The sequence below is a fragment of the Syzygium oleosum genome, unplaced genomic scaffold, assembly GCF_021117445.2.
Source record: "Syzygium oleosum isolate NSW1041296 unplaced genomic scaffold, Sole_v2.1 Sole_v2.01, whole genome shotgun sequence".
Lineage (NCBI taxonomy): Eukaryota > Viridiplantae > Streptophyta > Magnoliopsida > Myrtales > Myrtaceae > Syzygium > Syzygium oleosum.
Window position 1 is genome coordinate 5848314 of NW_026607485.1, and position 25026 is coordinate 5873339.

General features: G+C 40.6%; 1 protein-coding gene and 1 long non-coding RNA gene across 2 annotated transcripts in view; one reads left to right on the forward strand and one right to left on the reverse strand.

The window, feature by feature from the left end:
* LOC115682848 (disease resistance protein L6-like) overlaps nucleotides 1-25026 on the reverse strand; it is a 53908-nt gene that overhangs the window by 18366 nt on the left and 10516 nt on the right. The gene's annotated exons all lie outside the window — the stretch shown is intronic.
* LOC130139638 (uncharacterized) lies at nucleotides 16098-17623 on the forward strand. The gene is made up of 3 exons (XR_008817741.1): nucleotides 16098-16444; nucleotides 17208-17287; nucleotides 17406-17623. It is a non-coding gene; the product is annotated as an uncharacterized LOC130139638 (long non-coding RNA).

Consider the following 25026-nt stretch of genomic DNA (forward strand, 5'->3'; position numbering starts at 1 on the left):
TGTGCCTAGCAGTTTCTACCCCATAATTAAGCATCACATCGCGCGATACAAACACACTCGCACGCTACTCACACCATGCGTCACTTTCCACAATCCTCTCGCTTGTCTTGTCAAATCCCACTCATTTTCAACCTTTCCACCACTACCGCGCCCGCGTAAAACGTATCAGGCCAACGGTCTTCTGACCTCGTCAGGCATCGTCACCCCGTCGGGCCGGGCATCGTCACCTCGTCAGGGACAGCATCGTCCCACGTAAACGTACACGCCTCAGGACGGAATCCTACACACACTTTCCTTCTACCGCGCCCGCGTAAAACGCATCAGGCCAACGGTCTTCTGACCATGTCAGGCATCGACACCTCGTCAGGCCGGGCATTGTCACCTTGTCAGGGACGGCATCGTCCCGCGTAACGTACACGCCTCAGGACGGACCTTTCCAACCAAACCACATTTCCATATCCTCGTTCCACTCAAACCACACTTATGCACGACCAGTACTCGCACGGCCAAACACAATTCCACATTGCATGCACATTTCACAATTCACATACACTTTGCAAATATACATTTTCACCACGCCAGCACACCACACAATCATACACATATAACACGCGATCACGAAGCACTATCACACATTCTTGGCACGCGAACATATTATTGCGCAATCGCACTGCCACACCATCACACCTCACGGCCACACACGTGACATATACGACCACACGTACACAACCCGAAACACAATCCCAAATCAGCCAACTACCACAAATCGCACAATCACGCACAAATTTCCATTCAAGGCACAACCCCAATAATTAATCGCACAAATTAATTCCGATCAAACCTCAACATCACAGCCCTAATCCAAGCTCCCTAAACCTCAAAATTCTTCGCCTAATCAGTCCGCAACCACCAAATAATCAGTCACTCAAATCAGTCCAGAACAGCCCGTAAAACAGTCACAAAATCGCCTAAACCGGGTCCTAAACGAGTCTAGAAATACCCGAGCTCCTAGGTAGTTTTTGGGGGAGACACTTACCCAAAAAGGCGAGACAGAACGGGGCTGGAACGGGCCGGGACAGCGGCAGCAGCGGGAGCAGCGTCGCCGGCGACGTACGGACGGCGTGAACAGTGATCCGTACGGACGGTGAACAGTAACCGTACGGACACTGTACGGACGGTGCTGGGCGGCGACGTATGGACGTGCTGGACGGCTGGGTGTCGACGGAACGGCGATCGGAGCTCCGGCGAAGCTCCGGCGGTACTGTTTGCAGAACGGGAAGAGAGAAAAAGAGAGAGAGAAGGCTGTTCTGGACTGAAACCGGGGCTGTGGTGGCTGAACAGGTGAGAGGGAGGTCCAAGGGTGCTGTGGCGACGGCTGGTGGGCGGCCAGCAGCTCCGGCTGGTACTGTTCCAGCGTGAACAGTACCGGTTTGAGCAGAAACGTAAACTGCAGAAATGGAAACGGGAAAAGAGAGAAAATTTTGGGGGAAATGGCTGAATGGTCTTCACGAGAGAGAGAATAGTCTGGTCAAATGAGTCAAAGTTTGGTGTGAGTGGAATCCATGTGTCTCAATCTAGGCCAATTGGACAATTTTGCCCTTGATCCAATGGCTATCTTTCCTTCTCATCCAATAATTTAGGGGTAAAATGGTCCTTTGCCACTAACCCAAGCTGACCAGACCTGGTTTAGCCCTAACTCACCTTGGTTAGTCCCCTAATTAAATCCAAAATTCGGAATTACCAAAAATGGGTCCAAGGGCATTTTGGTAATTTTTCGGTCTCGGGTCAAAATTCCAATTTTCGCACATACGCGTTCCATATGTGCGTGGCCAACATAATATGGCGTCGGAATCGCGAAATTCACTTTTTAAGTCCTCGAAAACTGACTACAAAGTCCTGGGAATAAAATAATATTATTTTTCACTTCCGAGCCAAAATTCCAATTTTTGACCGAAACAACTCTAAATGCACGTGGCCACCCCAAAATGACACTAGCCTCGAAAAATAACCTCAAACGACTTCAGAATCGCCATCGGTGACCAGAGGGGCAAAATCGTCATTTTCCGGGTCCCGGACCGAAATCCATTTTTTTGCAGAAATGGGTGACCCCAAGGTTGGCCAAGCCAAAAACGTCATCGGCCGCTCAAAATTGTCACTTTCAAAATTCTCGATTCCCGGGCCCGAATTCCAAGAAATGACTAAAATTGAACAATCGCGATTTTAGCTTATCTCTGGCTAACGGGTGGCTCTCTGGAATTACGCGCTCTCGATCCGTGACCGACACTAAGTCAAATCACGTTTAAGTTTACTCCACCCGGGACGACCTCGGTTGTCATATAATTGCGAGGGTCTGTCGCTAGTTCCCTTCGGACACGATCAATCAAGTAGACTGGTCTCGGTTGGCTCAAAACATTCCCTCGTCAATCCATATGGTCGAAGATTGAACCCAGGTCGAGTTCTTTGGTCGTGCGAACTCAATCCCGTAACGGCCCTACCCCTAAGGTTAGCATCTCGAGAATGCGCGGGTCCCGGGTGAGATCTCACTATAAGTGCATTGGCCAAAATATTCATTTCTTAAATCCCGGGAAAAGGATTGAAAATTCAGACTGTTACAGTTCCTATGGGCCACAAAAAAATCTTGAACGAGGGGCACCAATGATCCTAGAAACTAGGGGAATTGGCTATTTCCCCAGTAAGCCCGCGCCTATAGTCGTTGTAGGAGCAATGAAAAGAAATAAAACCAAGAAGTAAAAGACCAGTGCTGTGATGGCATTCGTTAGACAAGGGGCCAAGGTAGAAACTCTGAAATTATCTACTGAACTTATTCGTCAAATCTACGGTATAACAATCTTACTGCAATATCTAAATTAACTTGATACAATTGAAAGGTCAGGACTTAAGATTTCATGTCAACTTAATACAAAACTAAAAATTTATATTCTCCGTGATAAAGTCGAAAGTTCAAGACATTTTTAATAGCAATTTGGAAAGTTCGAGATTCTCTAGATCTGAAAAATTCAGTTTTTCCAATTAAACCTTCTTTAAAAGAAAATGAGAACCGTTTGTATTTTCGCACTTGTATAGTATCTATTTTCATAAATCCATTCATTCACTTGCTAAAATGATTTGATCAATATCACTTAGGCTGCGCATGACAATGATTCTGTGCCCGGGAACAGATTCTGCTCAGAAATGATTCTTTTTGATTCTGTGTCCGGAATTGATTATGAGCATTTTAAGGTGTTTGTTAACGGCCCAAAATTCCATCCCTGGAATAGAAAAAGAATAGAAATGCGTTTGGTAACGCCACAAAATTTCTTTTTATTAATAATATTTTTAAATATTTCAATATTTCTTTCTTTTTTTCTTTTCTTTTTTTCTTTTCCTCCTTCTTGGCCATAGCCTGCTCGTCGGCCATGACCGGTAAAATATTTTTTTATTAATAATATTTTTATTAAAAGTATTTTTTTCTTTTTTTTGGGCCATGGCCGGTAAAATATTTTTTATTAAAATATTTTTATTAAAAATATATATTTTTATTTTTTTTGCCATGACCTGGTCGTCGGCCATGGCTGGTAAAATATTTTTTTATTAAAATATTTTTATTAAAAATATATTTTTTTCTTTTTTTTGGCCATGGCCTGATCGCCGGCCATGGCCTGTAAAATATTTTTTTTATTAATAATTTTTTTTTATTAAAATATACATTTTTATTTTTTTTGGCCATGGCCTGGTCGCTGGCCATGGCCGGTAAAATATTTTTTTTATTAATAATATTTTTTATTAAAATATTTTTATTAAAAATATATATTTTTTCTTTTTTTGCCATGGCCTGGTCACCGGCCATGGCAGGTAAAATATTTTTTTTATTAATAATTTTTTTTATTAAAAATATATATTTTTCTTTTTTATGGCCATGGCCTGGTCGCCGGCCATGGCCGGTAAAATATTTTTTATTAATAATATTTTTTATTAAAATATTTTATTCTCGTCAGATCCGGCGAGGGCGGTCCTCGGGCCGGACATTAGAAGCTAAATTAAAAACCAAGAAAAGGAAGAAGAAAAGAAAATTGATTCTCAAAATTGTTCCCAGAATCAAGAAGCTACTTTTTTTTGATTCTTGATTCTGCTCCAAAACTGATTCTGGGAACAATTTTTGACAAAATTGTGCCCAGAATCAAAAAATTAAACAAACGCATTTCTGTTCCCAAACTGATTCTGGGAACAAAAGAACAGAATCAAACACTGTTTGGTAAGTTGTCATGCGCAGCCTTAATATATCAATTTCAGTATACTTATTAACATTACTTGCAAATAACCCGGATTTATTTTGTTAACCTTCAAATGACGAAGAGCTTGTGCTTATTGAGTAAAAGTGCACATCTTTTTTTAACAACATTGATGAAAAAAAAAACAACCACATATTGCTAGCAATTGTAATTAAGATGCCATTAAGTAAAACCCGTCATGTAAAATGGTGAACACATGTTATTTTACGAATTATCATTGCAAATCCCCAGAAATAATTGAATTCGTGTTATGAAATCATTTATCAGATCCTGCCGGCCCAAAAAAAGAAATCACCTATCAAATGGTGATCGCCGATCAATCAACTTTCGAAGTAATTAACCCACTGGGGACCTCAACCGTCATTCACGGCGAAATGGCCCGACAGAATCCGAGGAAAATCTTATTAAAAGAGCAAAGTGATAATAATGAAAAGATATAAAGCAATAAAGCAAAGAAAAGTAAGAGACGGGTCATATGCTATTGTGGAAAAGAAGACCCACCAATGCTTTTTAGCGTGCGCCTTTGCTTTGTCGGCAGGACTTTAGTGGAAAGAAGCCCGCAAGGCAAAAAGAAAAGAGGAAAAAAAAAAGAACAGGAGGATGCATTTCGGTGGCAAGAAATCATTCACTATTTCTCCATCCTGTTTTGCCCCTTCTTGTCCCGAGGAATTCCTTTTCATAGTTTTATATTCACGAGAAATGGTCCTTGATATCCTGTTTTACCATCTTGGCTTTTGTTCTGACTTCAGTCGCAGCAGGGGCTTGGACATCCAGAAGAAAGCAACAATTCTTGTAATTGCACGAAAGCTGATAGTAAATGACTTTGGCAATAGTCATCTTTTTGATGCCACCCGTCCCATAGGTTCCGATGATCCGTGTTTCACTTGTTTGAGCACCCATCATTTTCATGATTTAATTTCCTGGTGATCGACATTGAACAAGCAGTCAGGTACTTCTCAATAAGCATTTTTTTCAATAACTTTTAAGAAAAGTGGAAGGGAATATATTCTTGCTTTGCTTTTGTCCTTTTTCACTACGCGCTCGAGACCTTCACATTTGTCCACCTTCTTTTTAGCATTTCACTTTTGTTCTTCTCCTTTTCGGGACAGGATAGAATATGAAGGGATATGATTCTTCACTTTGAATCTCTTTATTGGTATCAATTATGTGGTCTATCGTCATACAAATCTGACATTTATTGATGACTTCTTCCTTTTTTTCTTGGTCTGGATTTATCAACGACGTTAGCTTGCAAAAACTTGTGCAATTTTGTTCCGAAGGGTAATACTTTCCCAAAAAAAGAAAAAAAAAAGATGGAATTGTCCCTCACGTTCTTCCTCCTTTATTTAACTTAGCGTCAGTTTATTTGATGAAAAATCATTTTTCTGAAAAAAAATTTCCGTACTTTCTATTGTTTGAATTACGTAAAATTATTCGATAATGGAAAATGTTTACCATGGGCTAAAAGTAACAAGCTTAGAGAAAATGACTTGCCAATAAGAAATCGTTTTCCCTGATTTCTATCCTAATTTCTTTGTAATTATTGTTATTTTGATGGATTATAGAATAAACGAAGACGATATCGATTCCAGTTTCTTAGTCATTACATTTTTCTTCTAACGACACAAGCTGCATTTAGTGGATTCACATATTACCAATTACGATAAAATCAATTTTTTTCAACTTGTTTCCACCATAATCAAATTTTTCTGATTTACTTTCTCTGAAATTGAATTTCCTAAAAACCTTTTCCCGCGACAATAAAATTTTCAGCGAGACAATTGCACCCTAAGAGTTTGTTGTTATATGATTTTCGATTCATATGATGGTATTTGATCGGAGGAAATCATAAGACGAAATTATCGATGAACATGAGAATTGGAGATCGATTTGTTGTCGTGTAATTTTTGCAGGTGAATGAGAGAACAAATGAATCAGTGTTGGATTTTACAGAGTGATCTAGTGACATTTTTTTTAATCTTTTGATGAAATCTCTACGTTTGTGGAAGTCTGACTGTGAGGCACGAAGTGCCAAATAAAATGAATCGCTGGTGTGATTCCATCTCGAGCAAGTTGGTTCGTGGACTGTTCGCAGTCTAAGTCTTCGTAGACTTTGACTTTGCCACTCTAGTCCCGTGATGTTTCAGTCTTCTTTCACACGTTAAAACGAGGCATGGTTTACTTAGGTTTAGATTGTCGGTGTCCTCCGCATTGAAATCATATGGGTTAATACCACAAAAAATTTCAAACTGGTATGTCTGTGATAAATTTACCCCAAACTAATTTTTTGACCACGAAAACCCCCAAACTGTAATACCTGTGACAAATTTACCCAAAACTAATTTTTTGACTACAAAAAACCCAAAACTGATACATTTGTGATAAATTTACCCTCCATCAAATTGGATTAATACCACAAAAAATCATAAACTGGTACACATGTGATGGTAAAACCCTAAACTGGTACACCCGTTAGCTGTCATGTGTCATTCAACTTAGAAATTTGACAGTAAAATTTAACAGAGGGTAAAATTGTCATAGATATACCAGTTTGGGGTTTTTTGTGATAAAAAAATTAGTTTGGGGGTAAATTTATCGTAAGTGTATCAGTTTGTGATTTTTCATTGTATTAACCCAAATCATATCGACCAATCTCATGCAATTTTTAATCTAATGATTCTATTTTGATGCCAGGCAAAACTATGTTCATACGACACTTTCGAACTTTCCATTTAGTTAAATTAGACGGTATCAACTTTTCTATTGATTGACGACATGATTAGCTAGACTATCTAAAGATCAAAGCTTTTCTGAATAGATGGTGTTTGTTTGGAAGTATTTTTCTAAGTTTCTAAATCAATTTTGTGATAACTAATTCCGCGTTTCACGATAGAAAATAGCCACTTCGCAACTAAAGTTTCACAATACTGACTTGACGACAACCAACATAAGCTGCAGCTACTAAAATCAGCTTCTATCAACCATTCTTTAGCCAACCAAAGTCGCTTGTAAAGCGCTGGCACGTACACTATCATAAGCTTTTCACGGTCCGGATTATGATCAACCCAATGATGAATAAACCAAGCATTGCCTCCCCTCCATTAATCTCACTTGATCTTTTCTTTGAGAAACAATTCAGACATGAAAAAAGTTCGGATGCCCCACTTACCAAATGATGCTGGCAAAAAAAAAAAATCATTTATTGAATGGTGGATGCCTATCAATCAACTATCGAAGTAATTAAAATTATTTTTGGATGAAAATGCCCTTAATCGGTTGGAATATTTAACCGGCCGGCGAGGTCAAGTTCTTATTTATAGATGCCATGGCCATTTCAGTCTCTTATTTGAAATAATGTCCACTTCAAACTTTTATTTGAGAAAATGAGAATATTTCAAGCCCTTATTAGGAATTTTCCCTAAAACCAAAAATAAAAGACAAGTGCTGTTATGGTGTACGTCGGACGGGGCCAAGGTGGAAACTCCGAAATTATCTATTAAGCTTATTTTCAAATCTATGGAATAGACATCTTGCTGCAATATCTAAATTAATTTGATAAAATTGAAAATTCGGGACATTTTCAAAGAAAATTAATTTTCCATGACATCTTAATACAAAACTAGAAATTCTCCTTGATAAAGTTGAAAGTTTAGGATATTCTTAAAAGCAAAAGTTCAAGATCCTCTAGAATATTAGGCTAAAGAAATCCAGAAAATTCACTTTTTACAAAAATGATTTTTTAAAAAAGAAAATGAAAGCTATTCAAATTTTCCCGCTTGTATAGTATCTATTTTCATAAATCTATTTATGCGCTTGCTAAATGTTAAGTTATGATTTGATCAAATCACTTAATATATCGATTTTAGTACGCTTATTAATATGGCTTGCAAATAACTTGGACTTATTCTCAAACTTCAAAAGATAGAGAGGGAGAGTGCTTACGGAGCAAAAGTGCACAATTTATTTATCAAAATCCAAAAAAAAAAATCTACATATTGCTAGCAATTAAAATAAAAGGCATCACCGAGTAAAATCTACATCATGTTATTCAACAAATTCTCATGGAAAACCCACTTGAAAATATTGAAATTGTGATATGAAATCATTTATCAAATGCTGCTGGTCGAAAAAACATTAGTTATCAAATGCTGGCAAGAAGAAACATCTATCAATCAATTATCAAAATAATTAACCCCCTTGTCTGATGACTAGTAGCACAAAACCATTTCTTGGGTACATCAACCGTCATCCACGGTGAAACGGGCCCGAGAGAATCCGTGGAAAATCTTGTTAAAAGAGTAAAGTGATAATGATGAAAAGAAATAAAGCAATAAAGAAAAGTAAAAGGAACATGGGTCATGCTATTGTGGAAAAGAAAACCCACCAATGCTTTATTAGCGTGCGCCTTTGCGTTGTCGGCAGGACTTTAGTCCAAAGAAGCCCACAATGCAGAAAAAAACAGCGCGAGGATGCATTTCGGTGGCAAGAAATTATTCACTATTGCTCCTTCCTATTTTGCCCCTTCTTTTCCCGAGGAATTCCTTTTCATAGTTATATTCACGAGAAATCCGACATTGAAATCTTGTTTTACCATCTTTACTTTTGTTTTGACTGCAGTCACAGGCCCAGGCATTAGCACTGTCCCTTATTGCTAAAGAAAAAAAAGGTCTTGCTAGTGTTCATTAGAAGAACTCATTGTCTAAGTTTATCTAATTGAGCCTGTTGGCAATCAGAATAGCACCAATAATTCAAGCTTGTCAAGCTACATATACATCGGCAGTTCATCGACCGGGAACAGTAACCATGCGCTTACCGTCGTTGCAGGAGCAATCAAAAGAAATAAAACGAAAAATAAAAGGCGAGTGCTTCTATGGTATACGTTAGACAAGTGGCCAAAATAAAAACTCTGAATTGATCTATCGAACTTATTAGTCAAATTTAGGATACGGAAATCCTCCTACAATATCTAAATTAACTTGATAAAATTGAAAATTGAGGACATTTTAAAGAACATCAAGATCCCATGACATCTTAATACAAAATCGGAAGTTAATATTCTCCGTAATAAAGTTGAAAGTTTAGGGAGACCCGTGGTTGTATGGTGTGGGTCTTAGGTAGGTGGTCTACTGAACCGCCTTTATTTTAATTCTTATCTTGGTTTTTGTGCGACTATGTTATCACTAGTTGATATTTCGAATGGACTTTTGAGCAAATGATCTCTCCATTAAGTTCCCTTTCTTTTCACACTATCAATGCCAATCAACCTCAATGTCTATATCAGTTGGACAAAATTATAGATGATGCATTATGCTTAATCTAGTTGGGACTAAAAATTGGACCTACCTTTAGCATCCGTTTGCGACAAATGAGTGATGAGGGACCCCTAAGTATTGGCTTTTAGTAGGTAAAAAAATAGTTGGTTTAGTGGATAAGACTCCAAATTGAATGAACAACCAGGATCAAACCGGATTTGAAATGAATTGCAAAGATGGGACGATCAATTAATCGCAAGCCAATCAAATGGAGCGGGGAATTATAGTGGTTAATATTTATTTTTATAGCAAGCGGAAAGTTCAAGATTCTCTAGAATATTATGCTGAAGAGATCCGGACAATTCACTTTTTCCACAAATGATGATTTTAAAAAAAATGAGATCTCTCGGGATTTTCACACTTGTATAATATCTATTTTCATAAATCTGTTTGCTTACTTGCTAAAGGTTCAATTATAATTTGGCCATACCCCTTTTATATCAATTTTAGTATATTCATTAACATTACTCGTAAATAACCAGGACTTATTTATCCAACTTCAAATAATGGAGAGCGAGTGCTTACTTTGTAAAAGTGCACATCTCAATTGAAAAAAAATTCCACATATTGCTAGCAATTAAAATAAAAGGTGCTTATTAAGTAAAATCTGTAACATGAAACGGTGACAAGCACCTTATTTTACAAATTCGCATTGAAAATCCTCTCGAAAATATTAAATTTGTGGTTTGGAATCATTTATCAAATGACGCTGGCTGGGAAAAAGAAAATCATTTATCAATCAACTATCAAAATGATTGACCCATCGATTTCATGACTAGTAGCATAAAACCATTTCTTTGCGACCTCGGCCGTCAATCACGGTGAAATTGGGAAAATCTTGTTAAAAAGCAAAGTGATAATGAAAAGAAATAAAGCAAAGAAAAAGAAGACGGGTCGTGCTTTCCGCGAGCTTTTTAGTCAAAGAAAAGAAGCCCTACGAGACGAGGAAAAAAAAAAAAGAAAACATGAGGATGCATTTCATTGGCAAGAAATTATTCATCATTTGCTCCTTCCTGTTTTGCCCCTACTTTTCTTGTACCACGAGGAATTTCTTTTCCTATCGTTGATATCTTATTTTGCTATCTTCATTTTTGTTCCGACTACGATCACGGGGCTAGGTATTGGAACAGCCCCTTGCTGCTAACAGCCTGGCCCAGTACGACCCCTCATTGTGGGGGGTCGTGCTAGGCTTAGGCCAAGGCCCAAGAGGGGCAAGTCCGTGCTCTGTTGTGGGTGGCGTGGCCCGGTTACCAATTTTAAGGTAAGGTCTTCTTAAGGGATAATGACATAAATAATCCATGAACGTTGGTCCAATGTGCAATGTGGTCTTTGAACTTTTGGTATATGTTCAATGTGATCTCTAAACTACATGAAAATATTCAATGTAGTCATTGCATTAATTAAAGATTAAAGACTACATTGAATATTTTCATATAGTTTAGGGACTTTATCGAACATATACCAAAAGTTCAGAGACAACATTGAACAAATTAAAAGTTTATGGACCACATTGCACATTTGGTTAAAGTTCAGGGATCATATTGAACAAATTAAAAATTCAGAGACCACATTGCATACTGGACCAAAGTGCATGAATCATTTGTGCCATTTTCCCTTTTTTTTAATGTACTTGTTTGGAAGGGTATAATGCTGAAGTTCAAGTCTTTTGCAAACTTTGTTCAAAGCCAGACTTTTATATGTAATGCATGAGTATGATGAGTCAAATTCAGATTTTAAGGGAGAATGAAAAATTCAATGTGCAATTGCTGGTGTGGTACAAATACTAGCATGTTATAGTCTTAATAATGAACAAAGAATATGTTGTGTGAAGTACTACATTAGAAAATAAACTAGAAAAGAAATTGATGCCCTAGAATTTGGAGTAGAATTAAGAATGTCACATCATTTTTTTTTATAAAAGAATGCAGTTCACCATTGTCTCGAATGCAATATCTCCGAGTACCAAAAACTTATATTTTTAGTTTAACTATTTATATGATTAGAGATATAGAAAAATATCTAAGCTTATATTATGAAATTGAGTGATCAAAAGTACTATTACTCAAAGCTTATATAAGTATTACTTCTTTTTCCATAAAATATAGGTTTTTTTTTGGTTCCTCTCCTTTCTTTCTAGTCAATACTTTTGAGTGTACTGATACATAATCTTTATAAGAAATAAAAAGATTCCTTTCTATATCCGCGTCACGTTTATGCAAAAATTAATATTTAAAAGATATTGCAAAATTCCCTTATTACGAAATATTTAAATTAGTAATGAATAGAAAGATATTATTCATATAATACGAAAGAAATTATACATGCATACGGGTAAAGATAAAACTATTTCAGAATATGTTCTTTTTTGTCAGATTGTTTATAACTGATAAGATTGAAAAGACTCAAACTTTAAAGTTGAAATGCATGATAGATAAAGTAGAATTATTAATTTACGCATTTTTCTATTGATATGAATATTTACAAAATAACTAATTGAAGATATTTTGGGAAAAAAACGATTGTAATTCCTAAAAAGTATAGATATTAACCTTTAGTGAGCTGAAGAGTTTCAGAAATCAACCGTTGATATAAGTTTTTCTCCTAAGCGGACAATGCGCGCCCAAACATCTATCTATATATATATATATATATATCACGCATTAGTACAGAGGTTGTAAGTGATGTGTCGAAAAAATGAATTTAAAAAGGGAAAATGCTATGTTCATTAAATTTAGTTTCCAAAAAAATGTGGTGTTGTTTTTACGCCTTTTTATTATTATTAAAAAGACCCTTTTTATAGTCAACTTAACAAAATGCCATTCATTGTTTTATACGCACTTGCATATATCTTCTTCCTAGTTTGTATATTGAATCAAGGACAATACTATAGCTTTGCGATGTTTACGTTGTACTTAGAGCATCACGGCGTTGCTGGCCGCACCACAAATACCATCGCTTGCGAACTCCCTCTGTCAAATTCAAACATGTAGACCAAATGACTAGATTCAAGGGTAGCTCAAGTTTAGTAGAGTCGTGTGTAGTTTTGAAATGCTCCGTAACAATTGGAGAAAAAAAGAGGGTTTGGCAAGCATTCCTACAGCTCGAGAAATTTCTCTTTAATGGTTAGAGTGCATTTTGACCTTGGAGTCAACTTGCCGATGGAAAATCGGGCTTCAGCAACATCATCTAACAAGTATGATGACCTCCACTTTGAGTAGTTTTCCTCTTCTTTTTTTTTTCCCTTCTACAAATTTTTTTTAGGTTCTCTTAGTTTGATCATCAGAGTCATAACGAGACAGTTTTGGACATTGGTAATCAGACGCAAGGCACCTACAGTGCCCGACATTGCCGAAGACTAGGAAATGTCGGTGGACTCAAAGCGGAGTCGAATAAAATTCAATCTTGAAATCGTCACCAGAGATGCATGAACCAAGAGGAATTCTTCTAACTGTGAAGTGATGCTTTAAGATACTGCTCCACTTCTATTCATTTGGAATTAATGATTTGGGTCGTTTTTTTCTTATTTAGCTCGACATTAGTTAATGTCATAACAAGCACAATGGGCAAGTGGACAGGTTCGGGGGTTTTCTCTTTTCCATCTACTTAACTAATGCGGTTTTGGACTCTACTTAAGAATCAGTCTGAAGTGTGTGAGGGATTAAGTACGTAGTGATGAGTGGACTAAAATACAAGATAAATTCAAATAGATATTTCAAACATGAGATTATTTACATATGAGAGTCCGAGGAAATAAGATATGTTGTGGGACTAATCTGCACTCACATTTCTATCAATTGATGGTCTAGTCTAACCTAATCTAACCCCTGGGTTGCTTAGAGCCTCGTTTAACTCTGGTGCATAAACTAGTTTTTCCTCATTTGGTCATTGAAAAAGAAAGCACCTTTTACCAGGTTCTTTGTTATGATTCAACCACGTCATAGAAATGATCAGATCCATTGTTGTGGTAACGAGATAAAGAAAATTATAGCATTATTTCTGGTTTGGAAATTTTCGTACCATCCGATTCCCTCAATTCCATAAGCTACTTCACAGTTAAAATATCCAACATGTAATTCCGTTCAACAAGTTAGGCGCAGAGAACAGAACTAGACAATAAATTGACAGCACGCCGGGATACGCCTTATGATTATAGAAGAAAAGATCCAATCCGGTCCTGATTCTTCACCTCAATTTAAACGCTCTTCTAATCACTTCAGCTGCAGCGTGAGCCCCAGCCCCTACGCATAGACATAGTTCTACTAACTTCCTGGGGAGGTGCTTCTACTTCCCCAGAAAATCACCAGAAAACCGCCTTCCGTGGTTTGTTGCAACCACGACTCCCAACCCAATTCTTCTCTTTTTCTCTCCACCATCGTTACGCGTTTAGAAACAGAAGTACAAAATTGGCGGGGCAAATGAATTAGTGCGATTCTGAGGAGATGGGAGGAGCAATTGAGCAGCTTCGGTGACTAAAATAAAATATTAAAAAGAATTTCGCTCTCGATCTTTTTTATGTTTTTGAATTGTAATAATCTTGTATCTGTGGAGTTTGCTTTCTGTGATTTTCTGGAATCTTTAGATCATCAAGTGCATGACTGCATGCCTCTTTTTGCTGCTGCGAAAATACCCAATTGCCCTCGTGGCGAGGAAGTTAATCTGTTTATTTATTTTTTTAAGCAGGGCTGAGGGTTGTCTCACTCTGATGCTCCAAAAATCAAGCAAATCAACCCGAGTGGAGCTCCGACGCCGCGGTCATGGAGGTGGCTTGCCTCACGTGACCACGTATCTATGGCCGTACGAGGCTAGCTACCTCCGTTGGAGTGAATCAACGGCGGCCGCGACTTCCATCGACATAAGCCGTGAGCTCTGCACGGAGATATAGAGAAACGAAGGTGTGGCAAAAGACTCAAACGGGCGAGGAGTTAACGTCGTTGGGGCATTGACGCACGAATGTGAGAGCTCCTGATGGCAATGGATATCGGTACCTTCATCAAAGTTCACTACTCATTAAAATTTGGACGTGTCCGTTTGTGTGGACACCGAAGCTCACTGGGCTTGAGAAAATTCCATTAAAGAGCCTAAATTTTACCCGGCGTGACACCGATGCCTCAATTTTTCGTGTTATCAATTTTTCCAAACTTGTACTGGTGACCCAAAAATAGCTACCTTTACAATTCCGTCCCTACGTGGTGGCTTGCGTAGATAACAACAGGTGAATGGAGCTGACGTGGATCTAACGTGGCTTTAGTCTAGTCTAGAGTAACTTTGGACAACTAGTCAAAGTTTAAATATTTTTAAAAAAGATTTATTACCACGAAAAACCTCAAATTGGTATGCACATGCTATATTTTCATAAAAAACTCTCAAACTAGTATATTCGTGTTACACTTACTCCTAGGTACACTTATGACACATTTACCTCAAATTGTGGTAAATCTGAGAATTTTTTGGACAATGAGCTACGGCCTCCTATACACATGAACATCTCGGTTTACCCTTATAATACAAATGTTTGACTGCAAAGACTTTGCATCGACTTGACATGAATTATGAAATGTGTTCATTCATTGACAATCACCAAGGCAGGGTGCATTTCTTTGGAGAAACAGGAATTCATGAAGACATATAGCATAAGGTAATCCCGATCACAATGGTCCTAAGCACCAGTCAGGATCTTATCATTCCCTAAATGCGTCCTCTACCATTTCTATTCAGCCTCACAAACATTTTCACAAATTCAAGTAACCTCTTTAGGATCAACATCGCTATTGTCTCATGTTGCTTCCCACCACCATAGATCCCTCTTTTTTATTTTATTTTTTCGCGTAATCTCTCATCCTTCACGACGGCAGTCCTCGCCTGCATATTTAGAAACTTAGATTAAGGACTGCATTTTTAATCAAAACTATTCAGAGCGACTAATGGTTCTATACTCTGAAGGCACAACTACTTTGGTTCAATGGGAGCTCTCATCTCCCACCGTTTGTTAAGCTAAATTGAGAAAAAAGTAGGCATATGTAATCAAACACAGTTGTCTTTTTAAAGTTGAATACACCTTTACAGTGCGTCTTGTAGTGATTGCATTTTCATATACTAGGAGATGCTCTGGTGGTCATCCTTATCGTTAGGATGGAGGAGGTGAAGGGTTCGAATTCCCACTTTTTCAGGAACTAGTGGTGGGGACGTTTAGTTTCAGGTGTGAGATTCTATTTCTAGATTCCCGTACTTTACAAAGAGACAGAGTAAAAGTTTAAGAGTGGAATAAGAATTAGAGTAGGACAAATAAAAAAAAAAAAAAATTCGACTAAGATGAGTCGAAGTGCTAATGTGGAGACATCAAAGGGAAGCTGCAACAGAGAGAAGATAGAACCCCAAATTTGAATTTCTAGAGGAACTTCCTTCAGTGCCCTCACGCAAACGGCGAAATCACCGAATCTGCCCGCCAACAACGGAAGAAGATCCCGAGGGCAAATAAGGAAATGTCGTATACTCATCATCCTCTCCTCCCCTTTGCCCTGAGTTGCCGTAGCTTTCAATCGCCATCCCGTCGCGAGAATCTTCATAAAATCCACCAACCTGAGAGACCGGAATCGAGGTTCAATTCGAGGAATACGGACGATCGCGATCCATCTCTCTATCTCACTGCGCGATTCGCGGCGTCCGATTTCGTGTAATTGTTTGCTCATGTGAGACGTTACAGAGATTCGATTTCTTTGTGGCGCGGTTTCGTTTTCTCGATGACGCTGATCGATCCGTTCCTATTGTAGAATATGGAGTGGAACGGGTGGTGGTTGAGGGCGATGGTTGTTCTGACATGCTCGATTGCCGCAAGTGGGGCGAGAGGTAATCGCATTCCGTGTTCATGTACCAGTTTACTGCTGTGATCCTCTTGACTTAATTCGGAGGCTCTAGAATTGGGTACGTCGGTTTTGAGCTTGGAAAGTGAGATTTGTATTGTGAATTTGGCGGATTTAGGTATTTCAGGGTCGGGGAATCGTTGACTGTGTCGCAGAGCTGTAGTGCCTGATTGAATGCGGGCCAACCTATAGCTGAATGATCCCTCTGGTGTAGATTTGGTTGTTTTCGAGGCATATGACTGACAGTGTTGTGTTGCATTTGGTTGGTTTTGTTAAGCTATTGGACTACCGAGTTTGGATCGATGCTACTACTAGAATATGGTCGGATTGATTGAATTTCCTTATATTTGTTCGGTACAAATTTCATCCTGCTGTTTCTTCTTTGGGGATAAAATTTGTTGAGTATCTCACAGTGATTGACTGTCAGCTAGTCAGCTTTTCTCCAGTTGAGTGATGGACTGTAGCTTGAAAGTTATAGTGGAATAGCTTTTGGGAAAGAGGAGCCTTTTGTTGTTTACTTATTCCCCTTTCATCACATTGCATTGAACATATATATTTCTTTAAGTTCATGAAGGACGGTAGAAATATATCGAAATATTGTTTTGAGTTGATGTTTCCTTAAATTGTTCCTCTCACTTGATTTGTTGAAATAGCTTGCTAGAGACATAAGAAACTTGCTTCATTGCTTGTAATTGAATGAACTTGTGACTGCATTTTCAATCTGAAATTTTCTCAACTGTTAAATGCAGAACTTTGAGTGAGGTCCAAGGCTCATAAAGCTGTTTACAATCACACTCTTGTGATGATAGTGGTGGAGTATGCATCTGTAGTAAGTGTTCTTTTTAAACTTTCTCCCATTTACATAGAGCTTCTTGTTATTACCCTTCAGGTTTCACCATTTCAATACAATAACATTGTAACAAGGTGCAAAGCTTTTTATTTTGCAGGTTTACATGTCAGATTTGACAGCACTTTTTTGTTGGACATGTCCTAGTTGTGATGGAAAGACCAAGGTAATTCGACTACGTTTTATTATGACATTGTTGCTAAGGTTGCGTAAAGAATAGGTCCTCAGTACTAAATGGCCAATTCTTGAGATGGGATTTTGTGGGCATATGCTGCCTTCTCTTATTAGCTTCTGACTGGTTATTAATGCCTTTGGATTTGAAAGCAAGGGTTCTAAGTCATTGATCTGATAGTTGACGTCCAGCACTGCTTATAGGTATGTAATTCATGCCGCAGTGGCCTACCAATTTGCGATGCTTGTGATGCCTCTATGTTTGAATTTCATCTAATTTTTTGTCCTTATTTCTAATCAATATATATTACCTGTGGGCATATATTGCCTTAATGCTGCGGTTATAGCTTTCAAAGATACTCAAGAACATAGGTATGCATGTTAACTTTGTAACAGTCTGAATTTTCGATCCTTTTCCCGGGATTTAGGAAATGAATTTGATCAATGCACTTATAGTGAGATCTCACCCGGAAATGCGCATTCTCGGGATGCTAACCTTAGGGGTAGGGCTGTTACGGGATTGAGTTCGCACGACCAAAGAACTCGATCTGGGTTCAATCTTCGACCATATGGATTGACGAGGGAATGTTTTGAGCCAACTGAGGCCGGTCTACTTGATTGATCGTGTCCGAAGGGAACTAGTGACATACCCTTGCAATTATATGACAATCGAGGTCGTCTCGGGTGGAGTAAACTTAAATGTGATTTGACTTAGTGTCGGTCACGGGTCGAGAGCGCATAATCCCAATGAGCCACCCGTTAGCCAGAGATAAGCTAAAGTCGCGATTGTTCAATTTTAGTCATTTCTTGGAATTCGGGCCCGGGAATCGAGAATTTTGAAAGTGACAATTTTGAGCGGCCGATGACGTTTTTGGCTTGGCCAACCTTGGGGCCACCCATTTCTGCAAAAAAATGGATTTCGGTCCGGGACCCGGAAAATGACGATTTTGCCCCTCTGGTCACCAATGGCGATTTTGAAGTCGTTTGAGGCTATTTTTCGAGGCTAGTGTCATTTTGGGGTGGCCACGCATGCCAGGAGTCGTTTTGGCCAAAAATTGGAATTTCGACAAAAATTGGAAAAATAATATTATTTTATTCCCGAGACTTTGACATGGATTTTCGAGGGCTTGCGCGATGAATTTCGCGATTCCGACGCCATATTATGTTGGCCACGCACATATGGAACGCGTATGTGCGAAAATTGAAATTTCGGTTCGGGATCGGAAAATTACGAAAATGCCCCTAGGCCATTTTTGGACAATTCCGAATTTAGAAAGTTTTTGGGGTTCTAACCAAGGTGAGTTAACTTAATTCAGGTCTGGTCAGCCCTTGGTTAGGGACAAAGGACCATTTTAACCCTAAATTATTAGATGAGAATGAAAGATAGCCATTGGATCAAGGGCAAAATTGTCCAATTGGCCTAGATTGAGACACATGGATTCCACTCACACCATCTTTGACCCATTTGACCAGACCCTCTCTCACTCCAGCAGACCATTCGGCCATTTCCCTCACGCATTTCCTCTTCTTTTCTCGTTTACGTTACGTTTTGCACGTTTCGCATTTTCGAGGCATTCGTTCACGCCGGAACGCACTGCCCGTAGCCAGCTGGGCCGCCCACCGCCCGTCGCCACAAGACCCCCGGACCTCCCCTCTCACCTGTTCGGCCACCATGCGCCGGTTTTCACCGTAATGCCCTCTCTCTCTCTTTTTCTCTCTTCCCGTTCAGAACAAGATCACGCGGAGCTTCGCCGGAGCTCCGATCACGTTCCGTCAACACCCAGCCATCCAGCACGTCCATACGTCGCCGCCCAGCACCGTCCGTACAGTGTCCGTACGGTTACTGTTCATTGTCCGTACAGATCACTGTTCACGTCGGACCGTACGGACGCCGCGGCTGTCACCGGCACCTCGCCGGCCACCGTCCCAGCCCCTGTCCGTACATTTCTTGGAATTCGGGCCTGGGAATCGAGAATTTTGAAAGTGACAATTTTGAGCGGCCGATGACGTTTTTGGCTTGACCAACCTTGGGGCCACCCATTTCTGCAAAAAAATGGATTTCGGTCCGAGATCCGGAAAATGACGATTTTGCCCCTCTGGTCACCAATGGCGATTTTGAAGTCGTTTGAGGTTATTTTTTGAGGCTAGTGTCATTTTGGGGTGGCCACGCATACCAGGAGTCGTTTTGGCCAAAAATTGGAATTTCGACAAAAATTGAAAAAATAATATTATTTTATTCCCGAGACTTTGACGTGGATTTTCGAGGGCTTGCGCGATGAATTTCGCGATTCCGACGCCATATTATGTTGGCCACGCACATATGGAACGCGTATGTGCGAAAATTGAAATTTCGGTTCGGGATCGGAAAATTACGAAAATGCCCCTAGGCCATTTTTGGACAATTCCGAATTTAGAAAGTTTTTGGGGTTCTAACCAAGGTGAGTTAACTTAATTCAGGTCTGGTCAGCCCTTGGTTAGGGACAAAGGACCATTTTAACCCTAAATTATTAGATGAGAATGAAAGATATCCATTGGATCAAGGGCAAAATTGTCCAATTGGCCTAGATTGAGACACATGGATTCCACTCACACCATCTTTGACCCATTTGACCAGACCCTCTCTCTCTCCAGCAGACCATTCGGCCATTTCCCTCTGATTTCCTCTTCTTTTCCTGTTTCATTCGTTTTGCACGTTTACGCATTTTAAGTGCATTCACGCCAACACGTACCCGGCCAGCATTTGGCCGCCCACGCCCGTAGTCGCCACAGCACCCCTGGACCTCCTCTCATACATTCGGCCACCACGGCCCGGTTTCGATCCGAGGCGGCCCTTTCTCTCTTTTTCTCTCTTCCCGTTCAGTAAACAGATGCCGCCGGAGCTTCATTTGGCTCCGATCACCGGTCCGTCAACACCCGGCCATCCAAAGACGTCCATACGTCGCCGCCCCCACCGTCCGTACGGTGTCCGTACGGTTCGCATTCATCGTCCGTACGGATCACTGTTCACGTCGGACCGTACGGACGCCGCGGCTGTCACCGGCACCTCGCCGGCCACCGTCCCAGCCCCTGTCCGTACGGTGTCCATACGAAAGTACTGTTCACGCCGTCCGTACGTCGCCGCGACGCCGCTCCCGTTGCTGCCGCTGTCCCGGCCCGTTCCAGCCCCGTTCTGTCTCGCCTTTTTTTGGGTAAGTGTCTCCCCCAAAAACTACCTAGGAGCTTGGGTATTTCTAGACTCGTTTAGGACCCGGTTTAGGCGATTTTGTGACTGTTTTAGGGGCTGTTCGGGACTGATTTGAGTGACTGATTATTTTGTGGTTGCGGACTGATTAGGCGAAGAATTTTTAGGTTTAGGGAGCTCGGATTAGGGCTGTGATGTTGAGGTTTGATCGGGATTAATTTGTGCGATTAATTATTGGGATTGTGCCTTGAATGGAATTTTGTGCGTGATTGTGCGATTTGTGGTAGTTGGCTGATTTGGGATTGTGTTTCGGGTTGTGTACGTGTGGTTGTATATGTCACGTGTGTGGCCGTGAGGTGTGATGGTGAGGCAGTGCGATTGCGCAATATGTTCGCGTGCCAAGAACGTGTGATAGTGCTTCGGGATCGCGTGTTATATGTGTATGATTGTGTGGTGTGCTAGCGTGGTGAGAATTTATATTTGCAAAGTGTATGTGAATTGTGAAATGTGCATGCAATGTGGAATTGTGTTTGGCCGTGCGAGTACTGGTCGTGCGTAAGTGTGGTTTGAGTGGAACGAGGATATGGAAATGTGGTTTAGTTGGAAAGGTCCGTCCTGAGGCGTGTACGTTACGCGGGACGATGCCGTCCCTGACGAGGTGACGATGCCCGGCCTGACGAGGTGTCGATGCCTGACGTGGTCAGAAGACCGTTGGCCTGATGCGTTTTACGCGGGCGCGGTAGAAGGAAAGTGTGTGTAGGATTCCGTCCTGAGGCGTGTACGTTTACGCGGGACGATGCCGTCCCTGACGAGGTGACGATGCCCGGCCCGACGGGGTGACGATGCCTGACGAGGTCAGAAGACCGTTGGCCTGATGCGTTTTACGCGGGCGCGGTAGTGGTGGAAAGGTTGAAAATGAGTGGGATTTGGCAAGACAAGCGAGAGGATTGTGGAAAGTGACGCATGGTGTGAGTAGCGTGCGAGTGTGTTTGTATCGCGTGATGTGATGCTTAATTATGGGGTAGAAACTGCTAGGCACGGTATGGGACGTGCCCAAGTGATTTCTGTCTTATAATTAAGGCACGCGCGCGTCTGTGATTTCTTGCTGTGATGTGTTGGCTGTGTTATTGTCTAACGTGCAGGAACGTGTGTGATGGATTCCAGGTAGGGTCGCATGTGATTGTTAGTTTGGCCGATCGTTGTGTGTTTTCGTCTGGCGGTACGTGAGTGCCTACGTGGGGTTTGGGGTTGTACACTTATTGAGATTCGTCTCACGGTTGTATAACCGCCACTTTCAGACCCCCGGCCCTAAACCCGGGAAGTGCGCCTTTTCTTTTTGGAAGTCCGGGGAGCTGCTGTTGGTGCCCAGTGGAGCTGCAGGTGAGTTCCAGAGATTCAAGCCAGAAATTCCGAAGCAGAATGGAAGAGGGCGACCCTTAGGTTTTTCCCTAGGGTGTTTTAGGGGTTGTATAACTTGGGTTATCCGATAGTGAAGTTAAGATAACCAAACCCCTGAACTTTTGTTTAAACGGTGACTGAGGATGAAAGTCTGTATTTACGTCTGTAATATGATGTTTGTATATTTGGTGTTGTATGAATATGTGGTTGCTGAATTGTTCTGTTGTTCTACCCCGTTGTCGTCATTATTTGTCCGGGGTTTTGTTATTCGCTTTCGCATGTGGCTCTGATGTTTGGGTTGGGTCGGCGACGTTCCTGGGACGTCGCATCATTTCGACCGGAGTAGGGGATGTCGCGAGCTCGTTGGGGTTCGGGGCGTGACAAACTTTGGCATTATTCCTCTTACATTTGACATGCGGAGGATTTACTTATATAACCAAGGACACTTAATTTCCAGGTAAATCATGAAGAACAGATTGTCCAGGTTTTGACATTTGGACAACCTCGTATTGGCAATGCAATGTTTGTTTCTTACTACAGCATGCCAAATACTATACATATAACTAATGGACATATATTGTGCCTCATTTGCATCCGTACTATTCTCGGTTCCCACAATAGACTTACCATCACTTACCTAGGGTGGTATGACTTTGATCTTGACAGAATATCAGATAAATTATGGGGAATTGTCGCTGACTGTGTTTGACATTTGCTTTGCATTTATTTCAACCTGTCTAACCGGAGAAGTCTTATATTTTCCAACAATGTTCGTACTCTCATTTTTTTCAGCGTATAAATTTTAACTGTTTTGTTTGTTTTATCTTCTTAACAAAGCAGGGCAGTTTGCAGTACTCATGACCTTTCTAACAATATTTAAGGAAGTCATCTCATTCCTATAAAGCTAGCATGAGTTTCTCGTACCAATTCCAAATTTAAGACGCGTAATAATGTGTATTACTCACTCTCTCTCTCTCTATGATGGCTGATGACCTAGTCTTAAGCTCTGTGCAATTATAAGGTATTAATCATTTAAATTATGCATGTCTACTAATGCCTATAATATTGGCAACTAGCTCAATGACAGTCACGGATAAACATATTGATGTGAGATAATGTGAAAATAATTTGATTCCACCTGCTTGTCTGGTGATAATCTTACTCTTTTTTATGTGAGTGTTCGCATGTAATTGGAATCCTTCTTTTTTTGTAGGTATGGCTGTATAATATAGGATTTGGTAGTCTGGTTTATTAGGTCGAGAAAGTTTGTGATGGCTCTGGAGAAGATCCAATTTGCAGCAGGTAAGGAGGTAGTTTCAGTCGTAGGTACCTGTTACAAGCAATTATTTTGTGGATTTATCATGCTAGGTGTAATAGGTCATGTGACAAATCAGCTTATTCTAGAGAATGCCAGTCCTTTATTACCGGAAATATTTACGGATGACTTATCAGAGTTTGTTTCTGCGGATTGGTAACTGGTAACAGCCTTGCGGACCATTTACTCTACTATGGTGTAGAATTAATGGCGGAGACCTGGGAATCGTGCAAAATCGTCATGGACCCACGATTGAAGGAATACGGAATGTGACATCCTGAAAAATAGTCCATTTGAGATTTATAAAATACTGAGTTTTATGAATGTACTCGCAGTTAGTTCTCGCCCAGAACTGATCATTCCTGGGATACTAACCATTGGGGAAAGGCTGATTAGGGAATTAAATTCGTACAACTGTTAGAAAATTCGATCGTGAATTTAATTTCGCTCATGAAATCGCCGAGGTGATATTTTGAGCCACTGTTGGCCGATCTAAGGGTAGCCAAGGATCAGTTCGCCACTGTCATAGTAGTGGATTGCGGGTGATTCCGTCGGACCACGAAATGATTTGATGAATTATCCTGAACCTATATCGAACGATCCTACCCCACGGATCTAGCGATTGATCCTCGCGATTTTAATGACAACCGAAATTGTTACGAACCGAACGGACTTGCACGTGACTCGATATATTATCAGTCACGAGTCGAATATGCGAATTTCCCCAACAAGACACCCGTTAGTTTGAGAAACGCTCGAGTTACGTTTAATAGAATTTAATTATTTAATTTAGCCTAAATCGGACACCGGAAAATTTGGAAGTCACAACGGGACGTTAGGACGACGTTGCGGTTGTAACGTGCAATTTTTGTTGCGCCCGAATCCTTCAGAAAAACTCGATTTCGACGAGAAACGGAGAAAGTGACCAAAATGCCCCTAAGAGTTAATAAAGGATTAGTTTTGTTGGACAAGGGCATTTTGGTCATCTTAGGCCCAAAGTTGGAAAAGGCATAATTACCCTTGGATATTTTTAAGTAATATTCAATTCTAACCATTGATTTTTAGATTGGATCGAATCTCGGCCGTCAGATTAAAAAGATTAGATAGGGGTATTTTGGTAAATTACCAAAAAAATGGTCAAAATTGGATAATTAGCCTTGACCCCCTTTCTCTCTCTCCTCTCTCTCTTCTTCCTCCTTCCCCATCGTGAAATTTCCCCCTTTTTGCCGTGAAGCCCCCACCGTGGACACATTCACTCTCTCCCTCTCTCTCTTTGCCGATCATCGCCGCGCCGCCGCTTGGATCGCCGCCGTGCCTCACCGCGCCACCGCCCCGCCGTCTCGCACCCCTCACGCCACCCCCATCCCGCCGTTCTTTCTCTCTCCCTTTCGGTCCTCCTTTGGCCGTGAGCCCCATCGGCCACCGCCCAAGCCGCGCCGTCGCCACCCAAGCCGATCGCCGCCCGCCGGGAGCTGTACGTCGTCGCCGCCGTTCCCGATTAAGTGCCGCCGCTTTCCGTTCTAGCCGCGATAGTCTAGAACGCGGGTAAGTCGCGCTCTAAACCCAACTTAGGACTTCGGGTATCGACGGGCGATTTTTGGGCGAAATCTGTATAAAGTTAGGTGCGGAATGGCATGAATTGGGAGTGGAAATTTT